General features: G+C 46.0%; 1 protein-coding gene and 1 pseudogene across 1 annotated transcript in view; one reads left to right on the top strand and one right to left on the bottom strand.

Moving 5' to 3' along the window:
• Positions 1-25,951, bottom strand: part of NOS2 (nitric oxide synthase 2) — a 132,055-nt gene that overhangs the window by 87,820 nt on the left and 18,284 nt on the right. The window contains exon 4 of the mRNA XM_027034478.2: positions 23,837-23,926. The gene's annotated coding sequence lies outside the window, so the exon portion shown is untranslated. The remainder of the gene's footprint in view (positions 1-23,836; positions 23,927-25,951) is intronic.
• Positions 9,950-10,537, top strand: LOC106984383 (U1 small nuclear ribonucleoprotein C-like; annotated as a pseudogene).

Genomic DNA, 25,951 nt, shown 5'->3' with positions numbered 1-25,951 from the left:
GATTTTGGAGTAGGATACATTTGTATTTGGCCCACATTCACCATTTCCTCATTGTAAAACTCAGGGCATTTACCTTTTTTTGAGCTTCAATTTCCTCATCTGTAAAATGAAGTAATGATAATTACTTTGAGGGTGTAGAATTAAATCAAACAAGACGATTTGTGTAATTGCAGATCTGCAATAAATGCTATTTCTGTGCCCTTAACCTACCAGTCAAGGCAATAGGGGAGACAGAATTATTGTTTTTTAAAAAATTTTTAAATATTTATTTATTTTAAAGTTTATTTATTTTGAGAGAGCAAGAGAGAATGCAAGCAGGAAAGAGGCAGAGAGGGGAAAGGGCAGAATCCCAAGTGGGCTCTATGCTATCAGCACAGAGCCCCATGTGGAGCTTGAACGCACAAGCCGTGATCGTGACCCGAGCTGAGATCGAGTCGGATGCTTAACCAACTGAGCCACCCAGTCACCCCTTTATTTTTTATTTTTGAGAGAGACAGAGAGAGAGTGTGAGCAGGGGAGAGGGGCAGAGGCAAAGAGGAAGAGAGAGAGAGAGAGAGAGAGAGAGAATATCCCAAGCAGGCTCTGTGCTCAGTGCAGAGACAGACAGACGGACGCAGGGCTGGATCTCACAACCCTGGGATAATGACCTGAGCTAAAGCTCAACGCCTGAGCCATCCAAGCGCCCAGAGAATTATTGTTTCCATGTAATTACTGTTTCTATGCTTTGCTTCAGTGGTTTTCAAAGTGTTGTCCCCGCTCAGGAGCATCTCCGGGGAACTTGTTAGGAATGCAAATTCTCAGGCCCTGCCCACACCTACTGCATCAGAACCTCTGGAGGTGGGGCCCAGCCATCTGTTTCCGAGAGTCCTCCAGGCGATCCCAGATGCCCTCAAGTTGGAAAAGCTGAGAAACTGCTCTATTTCAGTATCTTCCCAGTCTACAACAGAGCAGTGGAGTAAGCTCGAGTAGCCAGGTAACTTGGCGAGATCACAAAGTTGTTCACGGGAGATACCACTCAAACGTGAGTCTTGGGCAGAACAGTGCTCTTACTGGGAATAATCATTACCAATAAAACACAGACTTCTGTCACTTTACAGGTAGAAATATGGGACGCTCTGCATCTGTGAGTCATACTGATGAGATTTGGAGACTTTCTTATAAGGCAGTTTCCCTGTTCATGTTTCTTTTCCCTACCCAAATCCACGCCTGATGGGAAGTACTTCATACATCTTCTGTTCACCCATGGCGAGGACAAATATGTTAACATGTATGCATACATGTTAAATAGCCAGGCTCAAAGTAAACAGGCATACATGTTATCAAAGAAACTCCACTAATGCAACCACGGGGTGTCATTCCAGGACTAGGGGGACTTAGCATAACTCAACTATGGAAGAAGAGGGACACCTGGGCCTGTGTCACATGGGCCCGCAGTGGGCTCAGTATTGTGGCCATTAAATCCTAGTTCGATGTGTCCCCAGGCAAAAGATAAGGCAGGTTAGGGCTTGGGAGGAACTGCTTTTCCTCCTACTGTGCCATCTTCCCTAAAAGTCCTGGGGGAACTGCCTTTCCAAATATGGCAAATGTAGGTAAAATCACAAATATTGTCCTAGACAGCAGGTTCTGGTAAGCTGGCTTTTGGGGGTGGCCTGATAGTGTAGCATTTGCTGATTTCTGCGATGAAATTCCTCTCACGATGGAAGATTTCAAGTTACTAATAGTTGAACAGCCTGGTTGCAAAGTTCTTAAATATTTAACCATCAGCCTTGGAAGCCCAGTGTGAGCTTGCCTCAGTATACCACGGTGACATCTGCTATTGGGGGGCCCAATTTTGACATGGCGGGTGTCACAGTATTTGATCTACAGTGCTTGTAAATACCTACGATGAATCTTTTCAGGAGGTAATGACACTGAGGGCAATTTTGTGAATCCTGCCCGGTTCTCAGGAGACCAAATCTGCACATGGAATTCTTTCAGTAAAAACAATTCTTTTAACTGGCATCTCATCTCACTGCCCCTTTTTTGACTAGCACTTGCAAAAATAGAATCATCAATATTATATTGAGTTATTACATTGAACTGAGTAGAATGTTGATAATCTTTAAAAGATTATAAGTAGAGATAAACTCCTTCATTGATAATCTCTTCAAAAAAAATAAGTAATTTTACATATGTTTATATTAAAAAGTTACATAAATATTAAATAAATTGAAATTTTTGACATCATTTAAAACATTCAGGAGGTTTTATTTATCCTAATGTGGCTATTTATTGCTAAAAAGAATGTTCACTGTATTGTCTTGTTGGCTTAAAGAAGCTGAGACAAAATGAATTAAATATTTTGAAGCAAGGTGGCTGGCCCTAATTACACAAAGAACAAGATGTTTCTAGAAAGAAGATCCTGGTTTTATTTTTGGCCTGTGGTCTCAGGAGAAAGTAATATTTTCACTATCAAATTTGTTTTTTTCTCAATCTTAAGTTATCCCTGGAATCTTCCAACCTCATAACTAAGACAGTGGGATAAATTGAGCCCAATTGTCTCAACACTACGTCAATTCTAATCTTAAAAATATCTACCTGCGTATTTATAAAATTTATTTTTTGATTCATTTTTTGCACAGTATATTTAAAGCAGTTTGCTGTTGAAAACACATAGTACTTCAAAGGGCGAGAGTCCCATTTTTGAATTTTTACAAAGCTTAGAAATGCGGAATGTTCTTCGATCAGCCTCTATTTGTGTCCTGTTTAATATTCAGTCTTAATTAACTGGAAAAGGGTCCTAAAAATATGAGGTAAGGAAAATAAACTACCTGTTAACTTTTAAAAATGTCAGCAGCAGGCCTCTACCTACAGGTTCCCATGGGATTGGTCTTGGGTGGGACCCAGGCCTCAGAGTTTTTGTTTTTTATTTTTTAATATTTATTTACTCGTTGAGAGAGAGCGAGAGCATGAGCAGGGGAGGGGCAGGAAGAGGGGGAGACACAGAATCTGAAGAAGTCTCCAGGCTCTGAGCAGCCCCATGTGGGGCTCAAACTCACGAGCCACGAGATCATGATCTGAGCAGAAGTTGGATGCTTAACCGGCTGAGCCACCCAGGCGCCCCCCAGGCCTCAGAGTTTTTAAAGCTCCTTCTTCTGGAAGGAGCCTAGAAGCTCCTTCTTCTTCCCACGCCTAGAGCCCACCACCCTTGTGTCTGTATGAGAACATATATTATTAAGACCACAATTCTAAAGTTGTTTCATGCGTGACTGCCCCCAGTAAGAGGCACTCACCAGGGAGACTGGAGCCTCCTGTTAGAACATACCAGGGCTCTGTCTATGATGTGTGCTCAGTAGATGCTTAATGGATGTCTGCTGACCAAATTTCTGTTAACGAAGACCTCCTTTGGGCTTGTCTTCAAATACCTGGCCATACCGGAAGGATCATAATCATCTGTAGACACTACGTGACAATCATCAGAAGGAAAGGTGGGGAGAAATATGGAGAAGATCCTCCCAGCCTATGGACACAGAAGGTGCTCCAAGAAGAGTAATGACTCAAAACCCCCTTCCCCTTGTTCCATTTGCTCATGCACTTCTGGGAGTTCCCTGGAGACTTCCCCCCATGTGCCCATGGTTGAATCTTCTCCTGCTGAGCCCTGGTTTCTTCACAGAGCTGTTCCAGGGCACTACCATGGCCATGAAACACCACCATCTCCTGTCATAGCAAAGACCCAGGAGCCCTTGAAATATTAAAGTTGTGGGGTTTGCTGGTGCAAAGAGAAAGAGAATCCCTCTTCGCAGTAATCCCTCTTGGTGCTACACTCCTTTGAGAGGGGGGTCCCTAAACAGTCCAAGGGAGGCTGGGCAGGTGTGCCAATCTGAGAGACCATCGGAGTCCTTGTCCTCTCTCCCCGCCTCGGTCATTCCTAAGGGCTCCTTCCTAGCCATTCATCATCCTTGGCTGTATCACCTTCTTAGAACGAGTTCTCAGGGAGCTTCTATCCTTTATGCAAATAGGGTTCTAGAAAGCCGTCCCAGTGGGACTTCAGACCTATCTGAATCCTGGGTTGGATTCCAGATGGTATCACCACCCAAGTCATAGTCAACATATGTCAGTAGAAGATGTTGACGCCTAGAGGGCAAGAAGGTGCCTCCAGAATCTAAAGATACGAGGCCCCCCCAAGAGGCAAACTAGTCAAATCAACACTTAATAGAAGAGATTAGCCAACTGTAAAAGGGGTCTTCCCAAAGTAGGAGAAGAAAAAGGGCAGAAAACGAACATTTCTTGAGCCCTGGCAGTTTTCCAGCTATTTCGTATAGTTTGGCATTGAGTGCTCACAACACCGAGGAGATGGGTATAATCACCCTCACTTTACAGATGAAGAAACAGAAGCTCAGAGAGATCATGTGGCTCAGGTTTTGATCTCAGATGCTTGGCAAGCCCTGATCAATTTTCTGTCCCCATAGTTTTGCCGTTTCCAAAATGTCCAAGTATGCAGACCGGAGTCTGGCTTCTTTCACTTAGCATAAGGCATCTGACATTCATTCATGTTGCTATACATATCTGGAGTCCACTTTTTTTTTTTTAATGGAGAAGTAGTACTTCCTTGTATGGATGTGCCACAGTTTATCTATATATTCCTCAGTGAAGGATGACTTAGGTTGTTTCCAAGTTTGGGCAATTACAAATAACCGATGTAATCATTCACATACAGGTTTTGTGTGATCATTGATTTCCTTTCGGGGTGAGTGAGATTTCTGGGTCATACGGTGGATGTATGTTAACTTTGTAAGAAACCACCAAGGTGATTTCTAAAGTGGCTGCAGCATTTTTGCACTGCCACCAGCAAGGTGTAAGAGTTCCAGGTGGCGCCGGGGTGGCTCAGTTGTCTGAGGGTCCCAGCTCAGGTCACGATCTCATGGTTCATGAGTTCGAGCCCCACACCAGTTCTCTGCTGTTAGTGCAGAGCCCGCTTTGGATCCTCTCTCCCCCTCTCCCTCTGCCCCTCCCCCACTCATTCTCTCTCTCTCTCTCTCTCTCTCTCTCTCTCTCTCTCTCTCTCTCAAAAATAAATTAAAAAATTAAAAAAAAAAAGAGTTCCAGATAATCTGGGTGCCTGGGTGACTCAGTTGTTTGGGCATCCGACTCTTGATTTCGGCTCAGGTCATGATCCCAGGTTTGTGGGATCAAGCCCCGGGTTGGGTTCCACACTCTCTCTCTCCCTCTGCCCTTCCCCTGCTCATGCATGCAGGTGCTCTTTCTCTCTCTCTCTCAAAATAAAATAAAATAAAATAAAATAAAATAAAATAAAATAAAATAAAATGGAATGGAATGGAATGGAATGGAATGGAATGGAATGGAATGGAATGAAATGAAATGAAATGAAATGAAATGAAATGAAATGAAATGAAATGAAAAAGAGTTCCAGGTACTCTGCAACCTAGTCAGCAGTTGATAGCATCAATATTTTTTACTTTAGACATTCTAAAAGATGGATAATGATATAACACTGTGGTTTTGATCTGCATCTCATTAATTACTAACAACATCGAGCAGCTTTTCACATACTTCTCCATGTAACTTGCTATCCATATTTTTTGCCACTCCTGTATCTTCTTTGAAGTACCTGTTCCAGTCTTTTGCCCTTTCTAAATTGTGTTGTTTGCTTTTTTGAGTATGAAGAGTCCTTTATATACGAGTCATTTATCAGTTACGCACTCTGCAATGATTTTTCCCAAGTTTATGACTTGTCTCCCCATTTTCTTAACAATGTCTTTGAAGAAGTCCAATTTACAATTTGTTTTCTTTTACAGATCATACTTTTGGTGTTGTATCTATTCTTAGATACAATTCTTTACCTAGCTTGAGATCACAAAGATGTTCTCTTTTTTTTTTCTAGGAGCTTTATAGTTCTAAGTTTTGCATTTTGGTTTCTGTTCCATTTTAATTTTTGTAGATGGTGGGAAGTGTAGATCAAGGTCAACTACTTGTATGTAGATGTCTGTTTGCCCTGGTAGCACTTGTTGAAGACCCTTGTCGATTTTGGTCTAAACACTACAGTTTTTCCCCTTGCAAATTTCACTTTTCCCACCACACGTCAATGGGTCATTCATTCATCCGTCCATCCTCATTCACTTCCCCTTGCTTTCTTGATTCCAACCATGCTGGTCTTCTTGTTGTTCCTCTAACATGCCTATAATGGACCAGCCTCAAGGTCTTTGCCATTCCCTTAGTCTGGAATGCTCATCTTCCAAATATCCACACAGCTCACTCCCTCATTTCATACAGGTCTCTGCTCAAATATCACCTTATTTAAAAGAACTTCCTGAAGACTCTACTTTATTTATTCATTTTAATATTTATTCATTTTTGAGAGAGCATGAGTGGGGGAGGGGCAGAGAGAGGGGGGACAGAGGATCCAAACTGGAGTACAGCACAGAGCCCGATGCGGGGCTCCAATTCACAAACCGTGAGATCGTGACCGGAGCCAAAGTCCAATCTCAACCGACTGAGCCACCCAGGTGCCCCTGAAGACTCTGTTAAATGGCTCTCCCGATCCTATCTTGCATTTCTTCTTTACCGCGCTTCATTTCTTTTCATGTACCACAACCTGACATATTCTATGTTCAGTTTATGTATTTATTGACTGCATATTCCTCTCCCCAACCACCGTCAGAATGTTAAGCACCACGCAGGAATTTTGTCTGTTTTATTCACAAATAGATTCCCAGTACCTAGAATAGTTCCTGCACATGGTTGATACTTAATAGGCATTGATCTTCTTGAATAAATCCAAATAAGAAATATTTACTAAGTGCCTGTTGGGCACCAGGGAGAGTGCTAAGCTCTGGAGCTACAATGGGGAGCAAAACAGACATGGTCCCTGCCTTCATGGAGCTCACAGATCAGCAGGAAAGACAGACATTAACTGAATAACCTCGGAAATGAAATGGATAATAGCTTCTGGGCCTTGAAGAGGAGTCCATGGTGCTGGGGAGCTTATAACTTAGCTATAGAGAATTAGTCATGGTGCCTGAGTTGAGTGCTAAGGATTGAAAATGGTTAAACAAGGTGAGGAGAGGGGAGGGGCGCCTGGGTGGCTCAGTCGTTTAAGCCTCTGACTTCGCTCAGGTCATGATCTCATGATCTGTGAGTTCGAGCCCCACGTCGGGCTCTGCGCTGACTGCTCAGAGCCTGGAGCCTGCTTCGGATTCTGTGTCTCCCTCTCTCTTTGTCCCTCCCCTGCCCACACTCTGTCTCTCTCGCTCTCTCAAAAAGAAATAAACATTTAAAAAACAAGGTAAGGAGAGGGGAGAAAGGGCCTTCTAAGCGTCTGGCACTTCATATACAAAGGTCACGCGAGGGGAAGGAGGTTGGCATGTTTGAGGAACTAAAGAAGGGTCAGTGTGCCTGAGGGTGGTGAGTTGGGCAAGGAGAGAGGAAGGCAGGGAGGCTGGGGGTCATACAAGGCAGCCGGTAGAAGGCTGCTCTTTACCTAAGGGCAAAGGGAAGCCATTAGAGGTTGGCTCTACCTTTTTAACCACCTGATGTATGGGGAACATAATAGACACTCAATTAAACACACTTGCATGTTGAAAACACACGTATACTTTGCTGATGGTTGTGTAAACTGGTTCAATTTTTCAACAGGGCAATTTCACCACACTGTTCAAAATTACAAAGGTATATACCTTTCCACCCAACAACCCCTTTCTAGGAACTTATCCTACAGACTGACTTGCCCATGTACCAAATGACATTTCTCCCCGGTTATTCACTGCAGTGAATAGCAGAAGAATGGAAGCAAACCAGATATCTCTCAAGAGGAGATCACAAAAAAGTTGGGATGTCTCCACACAGTGGACTAAAACCAACCACAAAAAAGAATAATGAAGTTTTTATGCAATTTTTGAAAAAATTCCAAGATTTATTATTAAGGTTTTTTTAAATTTTTTAATGTTTATTTATTATTGAGAGACAAAGAGAGAGAGAGCATGAACATGGGAGGGGCAGAGAGAGGGGAAGACACAGAATATGAAGCAGGCTCTAGGCTCTGAGCCGTCAGCACAGAGTCTGATGCAAGGCTCGAACTCAGAAACTGCGGGATCGTGACCTGAGCCGAAGTCGGATCGGACGCTTAACCGACTGAGCCACCCAGGTGCCCCTTATTAAATTTTTAAAAATCAAGGTTTGGGACAAAGTTTATAAATGACTAACATTTATATTATTAAAAAAAAAACAGGTAAAGGAATAAAATATGTATAGCTTTTCTGTACACAGTATATCTCTGGAAGGGGGTATAAGAAACTGGAATCCTTGCTTGCCTCCAGACCTTGGGTTGGGGAGTGCGTCAGAGGGGGACTTTTACCTCATATCTTCTGAATTTTGAAGCATGAAAATATCTTACCTATTCTGTAAGTAAAAAAAAAAAAATGCATATGACAATTATTCACTGATTAAATGAAATAGGAAATTAATTTGTTAAACAAATGGCTTCCAGCCATAGTACTCCCCTGTACTATTAGAGGAAAAAGATTTAGGGAGTCCTGGTCCCTGCCTCACTCCCTGATTCCTGGCAGGGTCCCCAAGGGGAACCCACCAACAGGAGTCCTCGGGGCCTTTGGAAAGTGCTGTGGGATGAAAATGTTTATTTCACGCGGCTGGCATCGGAGCCTCCCTCTTTGTCCCTGAAACCATGGTCTTGTGGCCCCACAGAGACACGTCAGTTTGCAGCTTTCTCGAGCTTGTTTAATTAGGTTCTTTGCTGAAAAGCTGCCCCATTAGTCTCCAAAGTGGCAACTGGCCTCCAGAGATGCAATCGATCACCCCTCCACGGGAACTCTTATTAAGAAGCCAGATATTCAGGGCTTTCCTGCATACCAATAAGCATCCAAAAGTATTCGCAGTATCAGAAAAAGCAGCACAAAGTGGGGAAGGCCAGAATGTCTCGAGCTCCCCAAATGCCACAAGCCAAAGAGCTGGTTTGTGAGTTCTGATTAAATTCCGGTGCTTGACAGCACGGGTAATTGTCTTGGGCCGCTCGATGTCATCACCCCAGCTTGATAAGGAAGATGAAAGGGAGACCAACAGGTTCACCTCCAGAAGGAGTTCCCGGTTTCTCTGGGCAGGGGAGCTGGGCTCCAGGTGCCAACAGAGGAAAGCAGCTGTGAGCCCTGCCCTGGAGGCCCCTCAGGCAGGTGAAGACTTGGGCCAGACTAGTGGATCGGGAAGGGGAGGAAGAAATGGGAGAGGCAACAGAAAAGAATGAGAACAAGGTAGACTGGGGAGCTTGAACTCCCAGTGTCCGTCTGTGCTATAATGTGGTAATTTCTCTAACAACCCAATGGAGAAAGGATTCCTCTGCCCTACCCCACTCTACAGATGAGGAAACTGGGGCTCAGAAAAGTGCAATAACTTGCCTAGGTTCTCACAACTAGCAAGTGCCCCCGGTCAGAATAGGAGCCCTGGTCTCTCTGATGCCATTCCCTTGCTTTTGGGGGCAATTTTAACATACCAGAAGCACCCATTTTAAAAATCAGAAATATAGTTTATTTTCTTAATGTTTATTTATTTTTGAGAGCGGGGGAGGGGGAGCGGGACATGCAGAGAGAGAGAGGGGGACAGAGGATCCGAAGCAGGCTCTGTGCTGACCGCAGAGAGCCCAACGTGGGGCTCAAACTCACAAACTGTGAGATCGTGACCTGAGCCAAAGTCGGACGCTTACCGGCTGAGCCGCCCAGGCGCCCAGAAATAAACTACCTTTAAAAACCTGTGCTATTTTTCTCTTAAATGCTGCATCCCAATATGATCTTTGGCATCTGCACATTATTTTTATTCCAAAAACAAAGACGAGGAATTCCTTTTTTTTTTTTTTTTCCTTCTCAACATGAGCTGAATGGGGGAATCTCAAGCCCTTTTATCAGCCGAAAAGACAAAGGGGGGGGGGGGCACTGGCCCGCAGAACAGCATGGCTGGGTTGTACTGTGACCCCTGCGACACATCCCTGACCCATGACTCTCCATCTGTGAGAAAGACAACACCGCAGCGGTAGGAAACACAAAGAGAATGTAAAAGACTATCAGAAATGGATAGAGAGCAGGCTCAGAGCCTGACCCACAAAACCACCGCGGCATTTCAGCAAGATCCCTCCTCCTCCATTCTCTGCTCCTCCTCCTGCCTGGGCCATGATCCCACCTCCCCCCCAGGCTCCCGAGGCCTCCTCGCCCTGGTATGATGCCAGGACCCCTAAGGGGGGGCCCTGCCATGATGCCAAGGATGGGCCCTCCCTCTCCTGGGATGATGCCAGTGGGACCTGCTTCTGGAATGAGACCATCTAGGGGAGGCCACATGCCAAGGACGCCTGGGCCCCCAGTGGTGAGAGCCCCGCCCATCCCATGATGGCGCCCACTCGGCCTGGAATGACCCGACCAGGCAGATAAGCAGAGACGGGAACCTCTTTATATCCATTTTCTATTACTTGTTCTGCTTCACCAGGAGATCATGGTGCTGTGACTCTGGGTGTTTTCTAACAGCATGACAGGGAAGACTTGCTCCCCCTTCCTATCAAGAGAGAATAGTTTTGGCAGAGGAGTAGTGGAACCAAAAAAAAAAAAAAAAAAAAAAAAAAGGGCAATTTTCATTTGTATTGTGAAATGTGAAAATAAAATTGTCAACTGTTTTAGTTAAAAAAAAAAAAAAAAAAAAGACAAGGGGCGCCTGGGTGGCTCAGTCGGTTGAGCGTCCGAGTTCAGCTCAGGTCATGATCTCGCAGTGTGTGAGTTCGAGCCCCGCGTGGGGCTCTGTGCTGACAGCTCAGAGCCTGGAGCCTGCTTCAGATTCTGTGTCTCCCTCTCTCTCTGCCCCTTCTCTGCTCATGCTCTGTCTCTCTCTGTCTCAAAAATAAATAAAAACATTTAAAAAAAATTAAAAAAAAAAAAAAGACAAGGAGGAAATACTCGGAATCCCAGAACAGCCAAGAACCCCTCTCTGGAAGCAGGATCCCTCTGCTCCAGTTCCTTGGGCCATTCCAGACAGCAGAGGCTTTCCAAGGGGATATTTGGAGTCAAGACCTGGATATTTTCCAAGCTGGGCCTTCCCATAAACTGTGCCTTTTATCTCCTCTGAAGACCAAACCCGGAAAAAACAACCTCATGTTAGCAGTGTGGACTTAGGTTAGACATGAGCAAGAACTTTCTGACAATGAGTGATGGATGTTGGCTCATAAAACAGGTGACCAGGAAAGGCCAGGCTAGCAATAAATTGATTGGCAAGGTGCCAGACATAATCCAGATGCGGGATGGTGGTTGATTTGATTTGTTGGTTATCTCTCACCATCTCCTGAGAATGCCCTGCCACCTGGTCACAGCCCCACATTCACTTATGCCTCTGAGCCTTTGCTCTTGCTGATCCTTCCACCTGAAATGCCTTTCCTTCTCCACGACTGCCCCACTTCGATTTACCTTTCAACGTCTAGCTCAAGTTCCTGGGTCTGCTTAAAGCTTTCTCTGACCACTCCAGGCCATCTGCCTCTACCCTTTCTTGGAATTCTAGATACTCCGGAACTTAGTCACAACCATCTGGGTGGAGGATAGCTGGTCCCTGCAAAGTCAGGTGGGAGAGAGAGAAAGGATGATGGGAAGCAGAAGCGGCTACTGTCACAGCTGTCCACCCTGCTGTGAGCCTGCCACGCCGATCACATGGCAACTGCCCATTCTGCTGAGAGCCTGCCGTGCAACCCTCAGACCCTCATTTGTATTCTGTGGGCCCCTTTCCCAGGGAAAGGATGCCCTGAAAGCACACACACAGATACCCGCCAACTGCATCTCCCGAATGACACCAATTTATAAAGTTGACGCTCTGGGACAAGCCAGTTTTATGCTGATTTAGAGCACAGCCAGTTTCCTCAGCATCCGCTGGCCCCTAATCCAGTGATGTGTCTGTCGCCCCTAGGAGGGATGCGCTCACACATAAAATTTCATTCCATCGTCATAACAATTGCATAGAGCCTGTTTCACAGATGAGAAAACTGAGACTTGGGCAGGGCGAGTGGTTTGCAGCAGCTCGCGTGGCTGGATGATAGCAACACTGGCATTAGAGGCAAACCTCTCAGACTCTGGGCCAGGGTAGCTTTCTCGATACCCTCCACGGTACGAATACCCGTGCCCCGCTCCAAATTACTGCGACGTACGCGCCGTGGACGTTACCCATATTGTCAGCTGACAGATGACTTAGCCAGTCAATGTCAATACCGGTTAAAATTGAGACTCTGATCAGGGCACCTGGGTGGCTCAGTCGGTTAAGCGTCTGACTTCATCTCAGATCATGATCTTGCAGTTTGTGAGTTCGAGCTCCGCGTCGGGCTCTGTGCTGACAGCTCAGAGCCTGGAGCCTGTTTTGGATTCTGTGTCTCCTCCTGTCTCTGCCCCTCCCATGCTCATGCTCTGTCTCTCAAGAATAAATAAGCAATACAAAATTTCAAAAAAAAATGTTCAGGTTCTGATCATAACATAGAGGTCCTCCTACTTTTTACTCATGTCTTAGCCTAGCATTTGCAATTCTAATGTCCACGTACCCTATACAGGAGTGTCTGGGTCGCCTCCATTATCTTCTGAAGTTCACACCAAGAGCAGGAGATAGACCACCTCGGCACACCAAGCTCTGTGTGATGTGCCTTCTGCCATTTAAGCCGAGCTGAGAAACCCCAAAGCTGTCTGTGCCAGTCACCCGGCCCTCTTGGATTATCCCCAACCTGCTCTCCTTCAGGTCCTTCTCTGCCAGACCCTGAGAACTTGGTTCCAGAACACTCTCGTAGGGTTTGCCTCTGGTCTCTGGTCTCCCCAGCACCTGACTCAGGTTTCTCTCATATACTTTGGCTTGGTCTTGCCTCCTGGTACCAGAAAATGGAGGTAGATTAGAAGGGTCTTTATGTAAATTAATTCATGTTTGTAAGGTGCTTAGAACAGTGATTGGCACGTAGTAAGCACAATATAAGTGTTTGTGATTACAATCATCTTCAACCCCATCGTCATCATCATCATCTGCTACCTGCTTAGTATAATACATCCCAACCACTTAATCCAGCCTTCCCAATCCCTTGGGATGAAGTCCCACATCCATAGCGTAGCTCTGGCGAGGTTGTCCTAGGTCATCCCCTATGACTCTCCCTCTTGTAGTAGGAAACAACTGGTCTTCCCTTAAGCTTACAAATATGCCAAGCTCTCTAGACCTTGGCACTGCTATATTCTCCACTGAAGTGCTCTTTGCTTCCCGTCCCCATCACCCTCCAACACCCACCCACCTCCAACAAATTCATCCTTCAATTCTCAGCTGGAATCTTACTTCCCCTTCTTCCTTCCTTGTGCCCATTTCCTGCTCTACCCATCAAGATTAGGCTGAGTCTTAAAAAAGAAAAAAAGAAAAGAAAAGAAAGATTAGGTTGAGTCTTCCTACTACATTATCCTGTAGCGTTGGTGATTATCCTAATGGCATATAATTACTTCTTTAATGTCTGTCTTCTCACTAGACGGTAAGCCTCATGAGAACTGGAGCCATAAGGAGGCACGTCTGTATCCTTAGTGCCCAACATAATGCTCTGAATGAGTAGGAGTTCAAAAACCTACTGAAGTGTTTTGAACTGAATCAAAATGGGTTGAAATACGATGACATCGATGCCAGTGAAAAGGATGACTTTAAAGCTTAATATGCTAGTATTTATTTACTATATGTGCTGTGACCTATTCAAAACCAGAACCTGGAATCAAATCAATAATAAAAGGATGAAGAACAGAAGAAACACATGATATCATCAGTGCTTCTTTGTACAACAGCATCTATAACTAGTGCTATCCCAAAAGAAGGCAGTAATTAAAGCTGAAAGGAAGAGAGGAGGGTCGTAGGCATCAGGGGTCGAATGTCAACAAGCAAGTTACTCATCCCTGAGTGGTCAACTCAGAGGGTGCTGAACTTTGCCCTGTGTGCAAGGATATTGCCTGGCACTATTGGTGATGCCTTTTGAGGACTTTTGAGAATGTCCTCGCCAACCCAAACGAATCTGATCACCAAGGAAACGTAAAGGTAGTAACAGCTCACCTGCCTTCTCATAGGGATAGTTTCTGTCTACCAGGACCTGAGTTCAACTCACTTCCAGTCAATAAGGACCTACCCGGTCCCTCTCTCTGCCCACAACAGCTCACTGAGTAACTTCAATTTCCATGATGAGCACTGGAGCACCTGCCTCACAGGACCCATTAGGGCTTCACCATTCCTCCCAGTTTCCATCACAGAGAGCTTTGTCTCGCCCTGTGGATTAGGGGTAAGAGGCTCTCCTGAAACCTCACTTAATGGAAGTGAGAACCAAATGAGATAATGATCAATGCTGGCTCTTTGGAAAAGTTGAAAATTTAGGGCGTCTGGGTGGCTCAGTTGGTTAAGCCTCTGACTCTTGGTTTCAGCTCAGGTCATGATCTCACAGTTTTGTGAGTTTGAACCCCCCCCACATCTGGCTTTGCGCTGGCAGCACAGAGCCTGCTTGGGATTCTCTCTCTCTCTGCCCCTCCCCTGCTTGAGCTGTCTCTGTCTTTCTCAAAAATAAGTAGACTTAAAAGATTTTTTTAAGTTGAAACTTTTACACCCAAGTGTCATGATTTTATTGTTAATAAAGCAATTGTTTCTTGCTCTTCCCAATTAATTTTTTCTTTCTTGTTTTAGAAAAAAAAATAATTGCTGCTCCCTTCTCAGGAGAATGGAGATGTCATTTAGTGAGAACTTTTTTAAAGGGCTATTATTAATTATTATTATTAATACCCCACAAACTTCAAATTTCTTCTTTCACACATCTTTTTTGGATTAGAGATTCCTCTAGGGACTGGATGGCATCATCTACTCCTGATGGAACACCCGTCTTGCTATGACTCAGTGTGGATGATGAAGTTGAGTGACTGATCATCCTGATATGGACACGTGATTTCCTATAACTGCATTTCTGCCTTCTGCTTCCTTGACCAAGCCCGCTACCCCCAACTTTTCCCTGAGTCCATCCACAGTGGTCATGCAAGGGAGGGTTTCAGCACCCCAGAATCTCCATCAAGCCGCTCTAAAACTGCCTTATGTAAACACGCAGTCCATAAAAAGCAGTATGATTGTGGCCCAAATGCCACTTCAGACCATCTCTTAGCTGCTCCCTTTGTAACCAGACTGCTGCTCTAAGCCCCTCCTATCTGGGGACTACTGACAATGCATAGCCACCACTACCTGTAGCAACCACCATGTGGCTGGGTAATCCAGTTCACGCTGGCAAAACCGGACCGAGTGTTGGAATCCCACAGACCCAGTGTCCATCCTGGCTCTACCATTAACGTCTGTGAGAACCCGGACCAGTCCCTCACTTCTCTGAGCCCCAGTGTCCTCATTAGCAAAGGGTAACGACAATGCCTCCTCACTTGGTTGCTGCCAGAATTCCAGACAATGTATACCAAGCACCTAGTTCCTTATCAAGTGTCCAGTAAATAAATGGAGAAAGGGTGAATATGGAATAAGTGCAAGAAATGTTCTAGGGATGGCGGTATTCTTAGGGAGTAACCAGTGTTACCCATGGATAGAAGTCAAGAAAGGCTTTGTAAAGGAGCCTCGAAGTAGCCTTGAAAGAGAGGGGAAGTGTTTGGCAGATGGACCGAGGGCAGGGCACAACAGACAGGGGAATAGGGTGAACAAAGGCTGGGATTAGAGCCCAAAACACTGGGCCCATTTGGGCAGGAAACATGATGCAGCTGGACCAGAGTACGAGGAGGGAGGGAGTCCTGGGGGAGGAGACCGGGGCCAAGAAGGACCTGGATAAGCAGGGCCTTGTGGGGTTGCATTGTTAAATTGTAGAGGATGTGGTTTGGTCCACAACATAGCCAGATTCTTGTCAGTAACAGCTTTGTCGGGATAAGTTACTTACAATAGTGATTGGAAAATGTAAACTTGAATATCACGTATTCGAACTCCAAGACATAAGGGTCTTTGAGCTAATGGAGATCTTTACACCTCTGAGAAGAGGTTGCTAATCAGAGAAGATGGCAGAACAATGAGAATACTGGGGAATAATGATGAGGCTGGTTTAGGAGAATGGAGTCCCCCAGATGCCTCTTTCCATACGGGTGTATCCATTTCACGAGTATGGTGCTGTGAATTCCGATACCATCTGGTCCCAGAGGCTTGATTGGCAGGTCAGGTCTCAAGTCAAGTCACAAGGCATAAAAAACAACCTTGGAGATTCTCTCTATCCAACCCTTACTGTGTTCTTACCACACACAAGGCATTGCTTTTGGCCTTGGGGGCACAAAGATGAAGAGCACACAGTCAGTCTCTGTCCCCAGGAATGCAGCCTCAGGGTTCACTCCAGACTGGTATCCACAGGGAGTGCTAAAAGCTGGGGAGAGGTCAGCTGAGGGTGGGCCAGGCTCTGGAAAACCCTAAGGCAGGTAACCACACTCTTGGAGGAGGAGAGGAGCATGGGACCTAGGGACTCCTTTTCTCCACTATCTCAATGCCTGAAGGGTTTTCCTGTTACTATATTTGACCCATGATTCACCTTGCCTGTTCTGGGGTGGCTGTCTTTTAAATAAACAAACATGGGGGTTTTCCCCATGAAGGAAAATGTGACACATTCGGAAAAATAGAAGGAAGAAGAAAAATTACCCACAACTGCACTATCACGGCTCACATTTTGATGGCTCTCTCTCCAGGTTCCTTTTCTCTCCACAGGCAAGTTTGTCTGATGGTTTCCTTGTCAAATGGGCACATTGTACATGCAATTTTGTATACTGCTTTCTCTTGGGAGCATCATATCATAGTTGTTTAGGTGTTTTTCTTTTCATTAAAAATTATTGGGGCACCTGGGTGGCTCACCCAGTTGAGCATCTAACTCTTGATTTTGGCTCAGGTCATGATCCCAGGTCATGGGATCAAGCCCCATGTCAGGCTCTGCACTGAGCATGGAGCCTGCTTAAGATTTTCTCTCTCCCCCTCTTCATCTCTCCCCAGTTCATGCACCTGCTCTCTCTCTTTCTAAAATTAAAAGGCAAGTTATTTGGGGAGCCTAGCTGGCTTAGTCGGTAAAGCATGTGACTCTTGATCTCAAGGTTGTGAGTTCAAGCCTCATGTGGGGTATAGAGCTTATTTAAAAAATTTTATTTTTAATTATCATCCTTTAAGAGCCTCATGACATTGTTCACATGGCTACATCGGAGACCACTTGGACATGTTCCTGGTTTCTCTCCTCAGATTTCTCTTCTCAGTTATGATGGAAGTTTTTAGGGAAATAGTAAAATGGGTTTGTCCTCCCTGATCAGTGAAATAACATGCAGAGGGAAGTCAGTCTGCAAGCCCAAATTGATCCCAGACAACCACCAGTGCAGGGAGATTCTATACAATTAACAAGCACAGCAGCTACATGTATTGAGTGCTAGCTGTGTACCAGGCTCTAGCTAAGCATGTTACATTGGATCCTCACCACTACACTGGGAGACAGCTATGATTTTTATCTCTACTACACAAATGACAAAATTTAGGCTTAGCAAGGTTAAGGAATTTCCCCAAAGTCACACAGCTATTAGCCAATCCCCTAACAGTATCATACCTCTTTTTCTGGGTTGTGATGGCCATATACAAGTCAGAGGGACACCTCTGTTCAGTGCTTTCAGCCACAGAAAACACCAAGACAGAAGACTCCAGGGCTTTCCAATCCTTTTCATTCCTTGCCACACTTAAAAAATGACAACATAGGGACACCTGGGTGGCTCAGTTGGTTAAGCGTCTGACGTCAGCTCAGGTTGTGTTCTCACAGTTCCTGAGTTCAAGCCCCGCATTGGGCTCTGTGCTGACAGCTCGGAGCCTGGAGCCTGCTTCAGACTCTGTCTCTGTCTCTGTCTCTCTCTCTCTGCCCTTCCCCAACTCATGCTCTGTCTCAAAAATAAATAAACATTAAAAAAAAATTTTTAACTGGTTTTTTTCTCCTTCCCTTCCCCCATGGTGTTCTGTTAAGTTTCTCAAGAGGGAGGGAGGCAAACCGTAAGAGACTCTTAAATACAGAGAATAAACTGAGGGTGGATGGAGGGGTGGGGGAGAGGGGAAAATGGGTGATGGGCATGGAGGAGGGCACTTGTTGGGATGAGCACTGTGTGTTGTATGTAAGCGATGAATCACGGAAATCTAATCCCAAAACCAAGAGCACACTTTACACACTGTATGTTAGCCAATTTGACAATAAATTATATTTTAAAAAATTTGTTTGAAGTGACACCATAAGTAGGGCACACTGGGATGATGGGTTGAGGTTACTTTAAGCAGAAGTGACAAGCTGAGGGCACGCCAGTTAAAAACTCAGCTAAACTATTTGTAGACCAAAGTCATTTCCCCAAGTCCTTTTGTGCCTCTGAGATTTTGAAGAGGGGATGAAAATATAATTTTTTAAAAGTATAACTTAACAGAGATAGGTTATCATCTCTTTGTGCCTTTGGAGGAACAGCCTTCAACCTCTAGAAAGGACCTAACTTGGGACTTGCATGTTTTTGAGATATGACCTCGGACAAATGTCATAGCCTCTCTTGGACCCAAAGAGGTCTCTGAAGAAAGGTGAGAACCGCCCCACAGGATCACAAGCTGAGCGCAGGAGGTCGAAGAAGGCATCAGGAGAGGCGCAATAGGGAAATTCAACTTCAGATACACTAAGGGGAGAGGACGGTTTGATTCCTTTCAACTGAAACTAATCAAGAAGGTGAGAATTTTCTAGAAATTAGTGATAGTTTAACTGGTTAACTTCCAGATACGTTGAGATTTATTTGGTTTCCTCCTGGCATTTGATTTCTTGTTGGCAGTTTTATTGAGATAGAATTCACACACCATACAACTCCTTCATTTAAAGCGTACAATTTAAAGTGTATACATTATACAACTCCCACATCAGGCTCTGTGCTGAGTATGCAGCCTGCTTAGGACTCTCTCTCTCCTCTCTCTCTCTGCCCCTCTCCCCTGCTCACCCTCCCCCCCCCAAGAGAAACATTAAAAAAATAAAGTGTACAATTCAATGGCTTTTAACACATTCACAGGTTGTACACCATCACCCCAATCTCATGCTAAACTGTTTTCATCACTCCAAGAAGAAACCCCATACCAATCAGCAGTCACTCCCGTTCCAACCAAGCCCTGCTGCTCTCGACCCTAGGCTAATCTACCTCTTCTCTCCACAGATTTGCCTATTACAGATAGTTCATATAAATGGAATCATGCAATGTATCATTGTCTTTGGCAACTGGCTTCTTACACTTAGCGGTGTTTTCAAGGTTCATCCATGCTGCAGGGCATATCAGACTTCACTTTTTTAATTATTATTATCAAACAATATTCTACCGTATGACTGTGCTATGCTTTATTCATCCGTTCATCAGTTGATGGACATTGGGTTGCTTGCTTGTTTGTTTGTTTGTCAGCTATTATAAATGGAGTCAGCAACATTTGTGTGTAAGTTTTTTTGTGTGAACATGAGGCATTCCCCTTGGGTATATATATAGAATTGCTGGGTCATATGGTAACTCTACGCTTAACATTTCGAGAAACTTCCAAACTGTTTTCCAAAGCAGCTGTGCCATTTTCATTCCCGCCAGCAGTGTATAAGGGTCGTAAGCTCCTCCAGCGGTGGTTGGTGACATAGCCAAGTATGCAAGGGAAAGACTGGGCATCCTGAGGCAAGGACAGCATGAAACCAACATTGCAGCAAAGATGAGGGAAAGGACAAGAATGTTCATTCCTGAGGGCTGGAGCCTGAGGCTGACCTGGCAAGTTGGCCCCTTGGACAATTCCTCTTCTTTCTCCATTCAAGAATTTGAAAGTTTTATGGGAATAGGAAGGTGACAATGTCAGAAAAAAAAATAAGTTCTCAAAGTGATTCACCATGTTTCAGCCACACTTGTTACCAACAAATGTTTTCTATGTGTGTGTATTGGAAAATTTTAGGGAAAAAAACTTGTTAAATTTGAGTTATGAAAGAGGTTTCTAGATTCCTATGTTCATCATGGGTGCCTAAAACTAAATCTCTCCACACATTTCCAGAAACCATACAGATCGGTAGGGGGAGCGAGTGAAATCATTCATAATCTGGGGCGCCTGGGTGACTCAGTGGGTTAAATATCCGACTCTTGATTTCGGCTCAGGTCATGACCTCACAGTTTGTGAGTTCAAGCCCCACATCAGGCTTTGCACTGAGAGTGTGGAGCCCGCTTGGGGTTCTTTCCCTATCCACCCCCCCCCCCCAAGCTCTTTCCACCTGCCCTGCTTGTACTTTCTTTCTCTCTCTCTCTCTCAAAATAAATTTTAAAAATAATAAAATAATAAACCACCCATAATCCAACTCAGATGGAGATAAATGGAATTTTGATACATAAGAGGCGCTCAGTGTCTGAATTAATTAATGAATAATGAATGAATGGCAACAACTTCAGGGGAGATGAAGCCATGAAGGACGATTAACAAGATAGAGGACGGGTCCACATTCCAGTAATTCTGATATGCTGGCCTTAGGGGCCAAAGTCAATAGGAATATGTAACCGGGATCCAGATCAAAGCCCTAAATTTAGGGTCTGACGACTCTATGCTGTGACAGAAGGGGAGAGACCTGACTAAACCATGCTTACAAAACAGTTCTCAAACTTTTTACCCTCAGGCTCCTTTACATCCTCAGTAATTACTAAGGACCCCACAGTTTTTGTGACTGTGGGTTATATGTTGGTGTTTACTGTTTTAGAGAAATGATAAGCCTATTATATATTAACATTTATGAAAAATATTTTTTTTAATTACAGAGGACTGGCATTACTTTACAGTTTTGAAAATCTCTTGGAGGCAGCTGCTTCAACACTTGGCCTGTCAAAATGATGTCTTGGTTGAAGTACATGAAGAAAATCCAGCCTCCCACAGCTGTGTATTTGGAAAACAGAGGCATTTTTAATTTTGTTCAGATATTCTTTTTTTTTTAATTTTTTTTTTAACGTTTATTTATTTTTGAGACAGAGAGAGACAGAGCATGAACAGGGGAGGGGCAGAGAGAGAGGGAGACACAGAATCTGAAACAGGCTTCAGGCTCTGAGCTGTCAGCACAGAGCCCGACGCGGGGCTCGAACTCACAGACCGTGAGATCATGACCTGAGCCGAAGTCGGACGCTTAACCGACCAAGCCACCCAGGCGCCCCCAGATATTCTTTTTGATACTACACCAAAACTTGACAAGTGGTCATTTCTTAAAAGTTAGTTGCACTCAGGGCGCCTGGGTGTCGAGCCCCCCATCGGGCTCTGTGCTGACAGCTCAGGGCCTGGAGCCTGCTTCGGATTCTGTCTGTCTGTCTGTCTCCCTCTGCCCCTCCCTGCTCGTGCTGTCTGTCTCTCAAAAATAAATAAGCATTGGGGCGCCTGGGTGGCTCAGTCGGTTGAGCGTCCGACTTCAGCTCAGGTCACGATCTGGCGGTCCGTGAGTTCGAGCCCCGCGTCGGGCTCTGGGCTGATGGCTCGGAGCCTGGAGCCGGCTTCCGATTCTGTGTCTCCCTCTCTCTCTGCCCCTCCCCCGTTCATGCTCTGTCTCTCTCTGTCTCAAAAATAAATAAAAACGTTAAAAAAAATTTTTTTTAAATAAAATAAAATAAATAAGCATTAAAAAAAATTTTTTTTTTAAAGTCAGTTGCACTGTAGAAATTGAAACCATATCCATGGGCTTTATGCAAACGGTTACATTAACACCCATTGGCCTGTGACGGACAAGCTCAATTTTGGCCACTGGCCACCAATTTGTCGGCTGGTGTCCTTGAAATGACAGGCTCACCTCATTGACTTTTGAGGACATGTCTTCCAAAAAAAGGAAGTCTGAAAAATCAGTTGGTCAGTCACTGTTCCAACAAAAAATAAAAAATGGGTGTTCCATGAATACAGCACTTCTTTTTGCTCAGACCTGGAATCACCGTGTGCTTTTCCTCCAGACCGCATCCTTACGTATGCGGTACGAGGGCCTCATGTGTGCTATTCATCTCACCACACAGAATATTTTCATAAGTGCACTCAAGGGTTGAGATTTAACAAAATTAACAATTTTTGCTGTTTCATCAGGGACAGTCATGAGGAAGCTGGCGGTGATAATCCTGAACTTGATTGATGCTTAGGCACCAGCAGTTTTGCCCATCACTGCTTTCGTACCATCCGTGCAAAAGTTCACAGAGTGGGAAAGACAAGGTCTTAGTATTACTATGAAAGTAGTTTTGACTTTGAGAACCCCACAAAAGGGTTTGGGGGATTCCCAGGAGTCCACGGACCGTACTTGACCATCGCTGTTCTAGATGTAACCTGAATGAAGCAGAATATAAGGAGGATTTTCACCTCCCTTCTTCTTGATCCCATGTCTTTCTTAATTTGGCCTAAGACTGCATTCATTTTTCAAGGAGCCAGTGTCATCTGGATTGCACTCAGCAGTTAACATGAACTAAATCTTGGAAGATGTGATGCTAGGGGGGAGCAGGGAATATCTTCATAGAAATAATGCCTGAGCTCAGTCGTGATAGAGAAAAGATGTTTTTCAGGTGAATAAGGTGAGGCAAGAAGGGCACTGCGGGCAGGAGACCGTGGGCAAATACACATGGAATGAAAAGGCTGGAGTGCTGAGAGAGCAAGGGACCCTCTGTAAAGTGCAAGGGTGCCTGAGAACGTCATGGACAGGGTGAGAGGGAGGTCAGCACTGGGGGTAAGAAAACCACGTCAATTTGGGAACGGCAGTATGTGCGACTGCTGATTAGAGGTGCCTGCTTTTCGGGTCCCTGGGTGGCTCAGTTGGTCAAGTGTCTGGCTCTTGACTTCAGCTCACGTCATGACCTCACGGTTCCTGAGTCCGAGCCCCACATCGGGCTCTGCACTGACAGCACGGAGCCTGCTTGGGATTCTCTCTCTCCACTCCTCCTCTCTGCCCCTCCCCTACCCGTGTGCTCTGTTTCTTTCTCTCTCAAAATAAATAAACAAACTTAAAAATTAAAAAAAAAACAACAGATGCCTGCTTTGAGTTAGCACCTGAAATCGACAGGCACGGGGGTGGGCGGGCTTACCCAATATCAAGGGTGTGAGCTGTAGTCAGCCTCAGGGGTCTAACGAAACCCCTCTTGTGAACTCATTGCTCAAAGCGCAGAGAGAATAAGGTACCTCCCCAGACACTGGTGGGAAGAGATCCACGGTCTCCAGAGATGCTATGTCTCCATGCTATTGGCAGCGAGGGCAGTCAGGAGGTGGAGCTAGAGGTAGCTCTCAACCTCTTAAGGCCTGATTCCTGAACTTCTGGTCTTTCCCTTGAACTGCAATCACCCATCCCATTGTTAACAAGGTCATTCCCTCAACCGAACAGCACCAAGTTCCTCCCAGTCATTCAACAAAGGTAGTTTGCTTTGTTTGCCCCGAGTGCTCATATTAATCCCCACCCCCTAGGGAAGCAAGACGGACAGAGGGACAGGTTCGTTTCAGGAAGCTGGGAGGAAGTTTGGGTCTCAACTCCTGACAATCTTTGCTTCGTGAGAAATCTTTTCTCTGCCTCCAGACAAACTTCCTTGAGGATGTCCGTGGGAGGCACTCATGCCAGCCCCTCATGCAGCAGCGGTAAATGCTCCCACCTCCAAATCAGCTCCTGAGCGCCCGTGATAGGTATCGCCACCCCTCCCGCACACACGACCAGTACTTGGCCAAGAAATAATCACCACCTCCCCGCCTCCCCATTATTAGAAAGCAATAAAAAACTAAGCATAAGAGACCTCCGTTTGCCCAGTATTATCATTCGTTCATTGAACAAATATGCGCAACTTACCACCTGGGCAGCAGGCATACAGCTGGCCTGGAGGATTCCACCACGGGCTGGTGGCTGGTGTGTGCTCCCTGCCCTCAAGGGCTTTACCCTCTGGTAGGAGAGAGAATTCCATGAAGAGGTGATGACAGAACTATCGCTTTGGTCCATGATGTCTCAACCACATGACACAGCATGGGAGCTCCTGAGCATGGGGTTCTGTTTTGTGCCTTTGCTTAAACTGCCTCAGCCTGGAATGCCCCTACCCCCTCACCCCGACCCCCCCCCAGCCCCCCACCCCCACCAGTAAGCAAAGACCACCCACCTACGTCCCTCTTCTCTGACAGGGGGGTTCCCATCTGTAGTAGATCCCAACTGGAAGAGGAGAGAAGCCTCAACTTTAATTCAAGTTCTGAAATTTTATTTTTACCTTCAACTGCATCTTTCAATCAATGAAATGACACCGTTTTATGATTGAAAGGTAACCACAACTTCGGGTTTAACCTAAGACCGGCCCCTAAATTTTGAGGCCTAGGCCAGTTTTCATCCAGAGACAGGGGAAGCATGGAAACCGCCAGGAAAAAATACACATACGAGGAAATAATGAGAGAGGGAATAAAAGAATCTGCATTGTGAGAACATTCTAGAAGCCACATTTACTCAACCTCCCGGTGACCCCTATCTGTCCAGACCTTGGACCGTGCCTTCCTGCCTAGCACAGGGCTGTGCACAAAGCAGGTGCTCGGTTAAGATGGGGGTAGGCACGGCTTGGGGGGGGAGAGCTGGGGGGGATAAAACCAGACAGGGCAGGGCAGGCTTGGTACGAAGGAGGAACTGCTGGTGGCAAAGCTGCCCCAGGCATCAGCTTCCAGATGTGACTGTCCCTCCAGGAGAACCGATGTCCTTTAACAGCAGCAGCCTTGTGTTGCTCACGGAGACCTCGGAACTTCACAATACAAATGCACTCCGGTCAAGCCGCGTAAGTGCAAACAGGCATCAGCCCAGGGGCAGACAGCAGGTACCAGGCACCCTCCCACTGGTGCTGAGCTTGTACAGTGGGCACAGGGCGACATGCAGACCCACCTCAGAGAAGGGTCGTGACCGAAGATGGGAGAAGGAGGCCACATGACCGGCCGCCCACCTGCGCGCACCATCCTAACTGACCACCTCTGGGATGTGCGGCCGCTGCAGGTGAGGAATGTGCAGACAACAGTGAGGGGCCGTTCCCGGTCCCAGCACTATGGAGTGACACAGCTGGGACCTAACTCTGATCTGTCTGGCTCTGGAGCTCACACTACCTGAGCCTCTGGGACAAGCCTTCATCTCCTTCTTCCTTCTGCTTGGCAGCTACCCTGTAAACCTTTGGCTACGTGCGTTTAAGAGCCGGGGCCCTGGGTAATTTAAGGCCTACCCAAACACAGCATCCGCGCAGGGATCACAGGGGTGGAAGTCTGAGGGCAGAAGACAAGAAGGCTAGTGAGGACAAGAGGCTCTCGCAGGCAGTGCACCGTGCCCCCACTCCCAACTTTGCGCTGCCTCCCTGCCCTGCCACGTTTATCCCATCCTGTATCTTGCTTCCTCTACCTGCACTTCCTGGGTGTGTGTCGTCAGTTGACCTGCTCAGCAGGTGGAAAGCGGCCAACCCCTTGTTAGCCGACCCATCCCCTTGACAGGCCAGCCCATGGCCAGCTGGGCACCCACTGTCTGCCACCTGGGGGAGTCGGCACAACTGGATCAAGCACCAACTAGTGAACTGAAGGCCACGGGACCACCGCCATGGAGCCAGTCAAGGGCAAGGGACACTCATCCTCTCCCAAACCCTGGCCAGACTTCACTCACACAGCTCCTGCTGGCGAAAGGCCTGGGATACAACCAACCTCACTCCTGTGATCAAGACAAACCCCTGCTGACCAAGGATGGGCCCCCTGATTTCAGAAGGGCTGAACCACAGGTGGAGGAGGCCGGTTCGGGTGTGGCACTGGCCTGAAACTCCTCAGCTTTCCTCACCCTGCTCTCATCACCTGTTGTCTGGCAGTGGGACCAGCGTCTGGTCATCCCCTCTGAAGAACGATCCCCTCCTGGGCAGCTTTCTATAGGCCTGTCTCTAATCCTCGATACTTCGTATGACAGCACACGGTA

The sequence above is a fragment of the Acinonyx jubatus genome, chromosome E1 (assembly GCF_027475565.1).
Source record: "Acinonyx jubatus isolate Ajub_Pintada_27869175 chromosome E1, VMU_Ajub_asm_v1.0, whole genome shotgun sequence".
Classification (NCBI taxonomy): Eukaryota; Metazoa; Chordata; class Mammalia; order Carnivora; family Felidae; genus Acinonyx; species Acinonyx jubatus.
The sequence above is the reverse complement of the archived record's forward strand: the minus strand, read 5'-3'. Positions and strand labels throughout refer to the sequence as shown.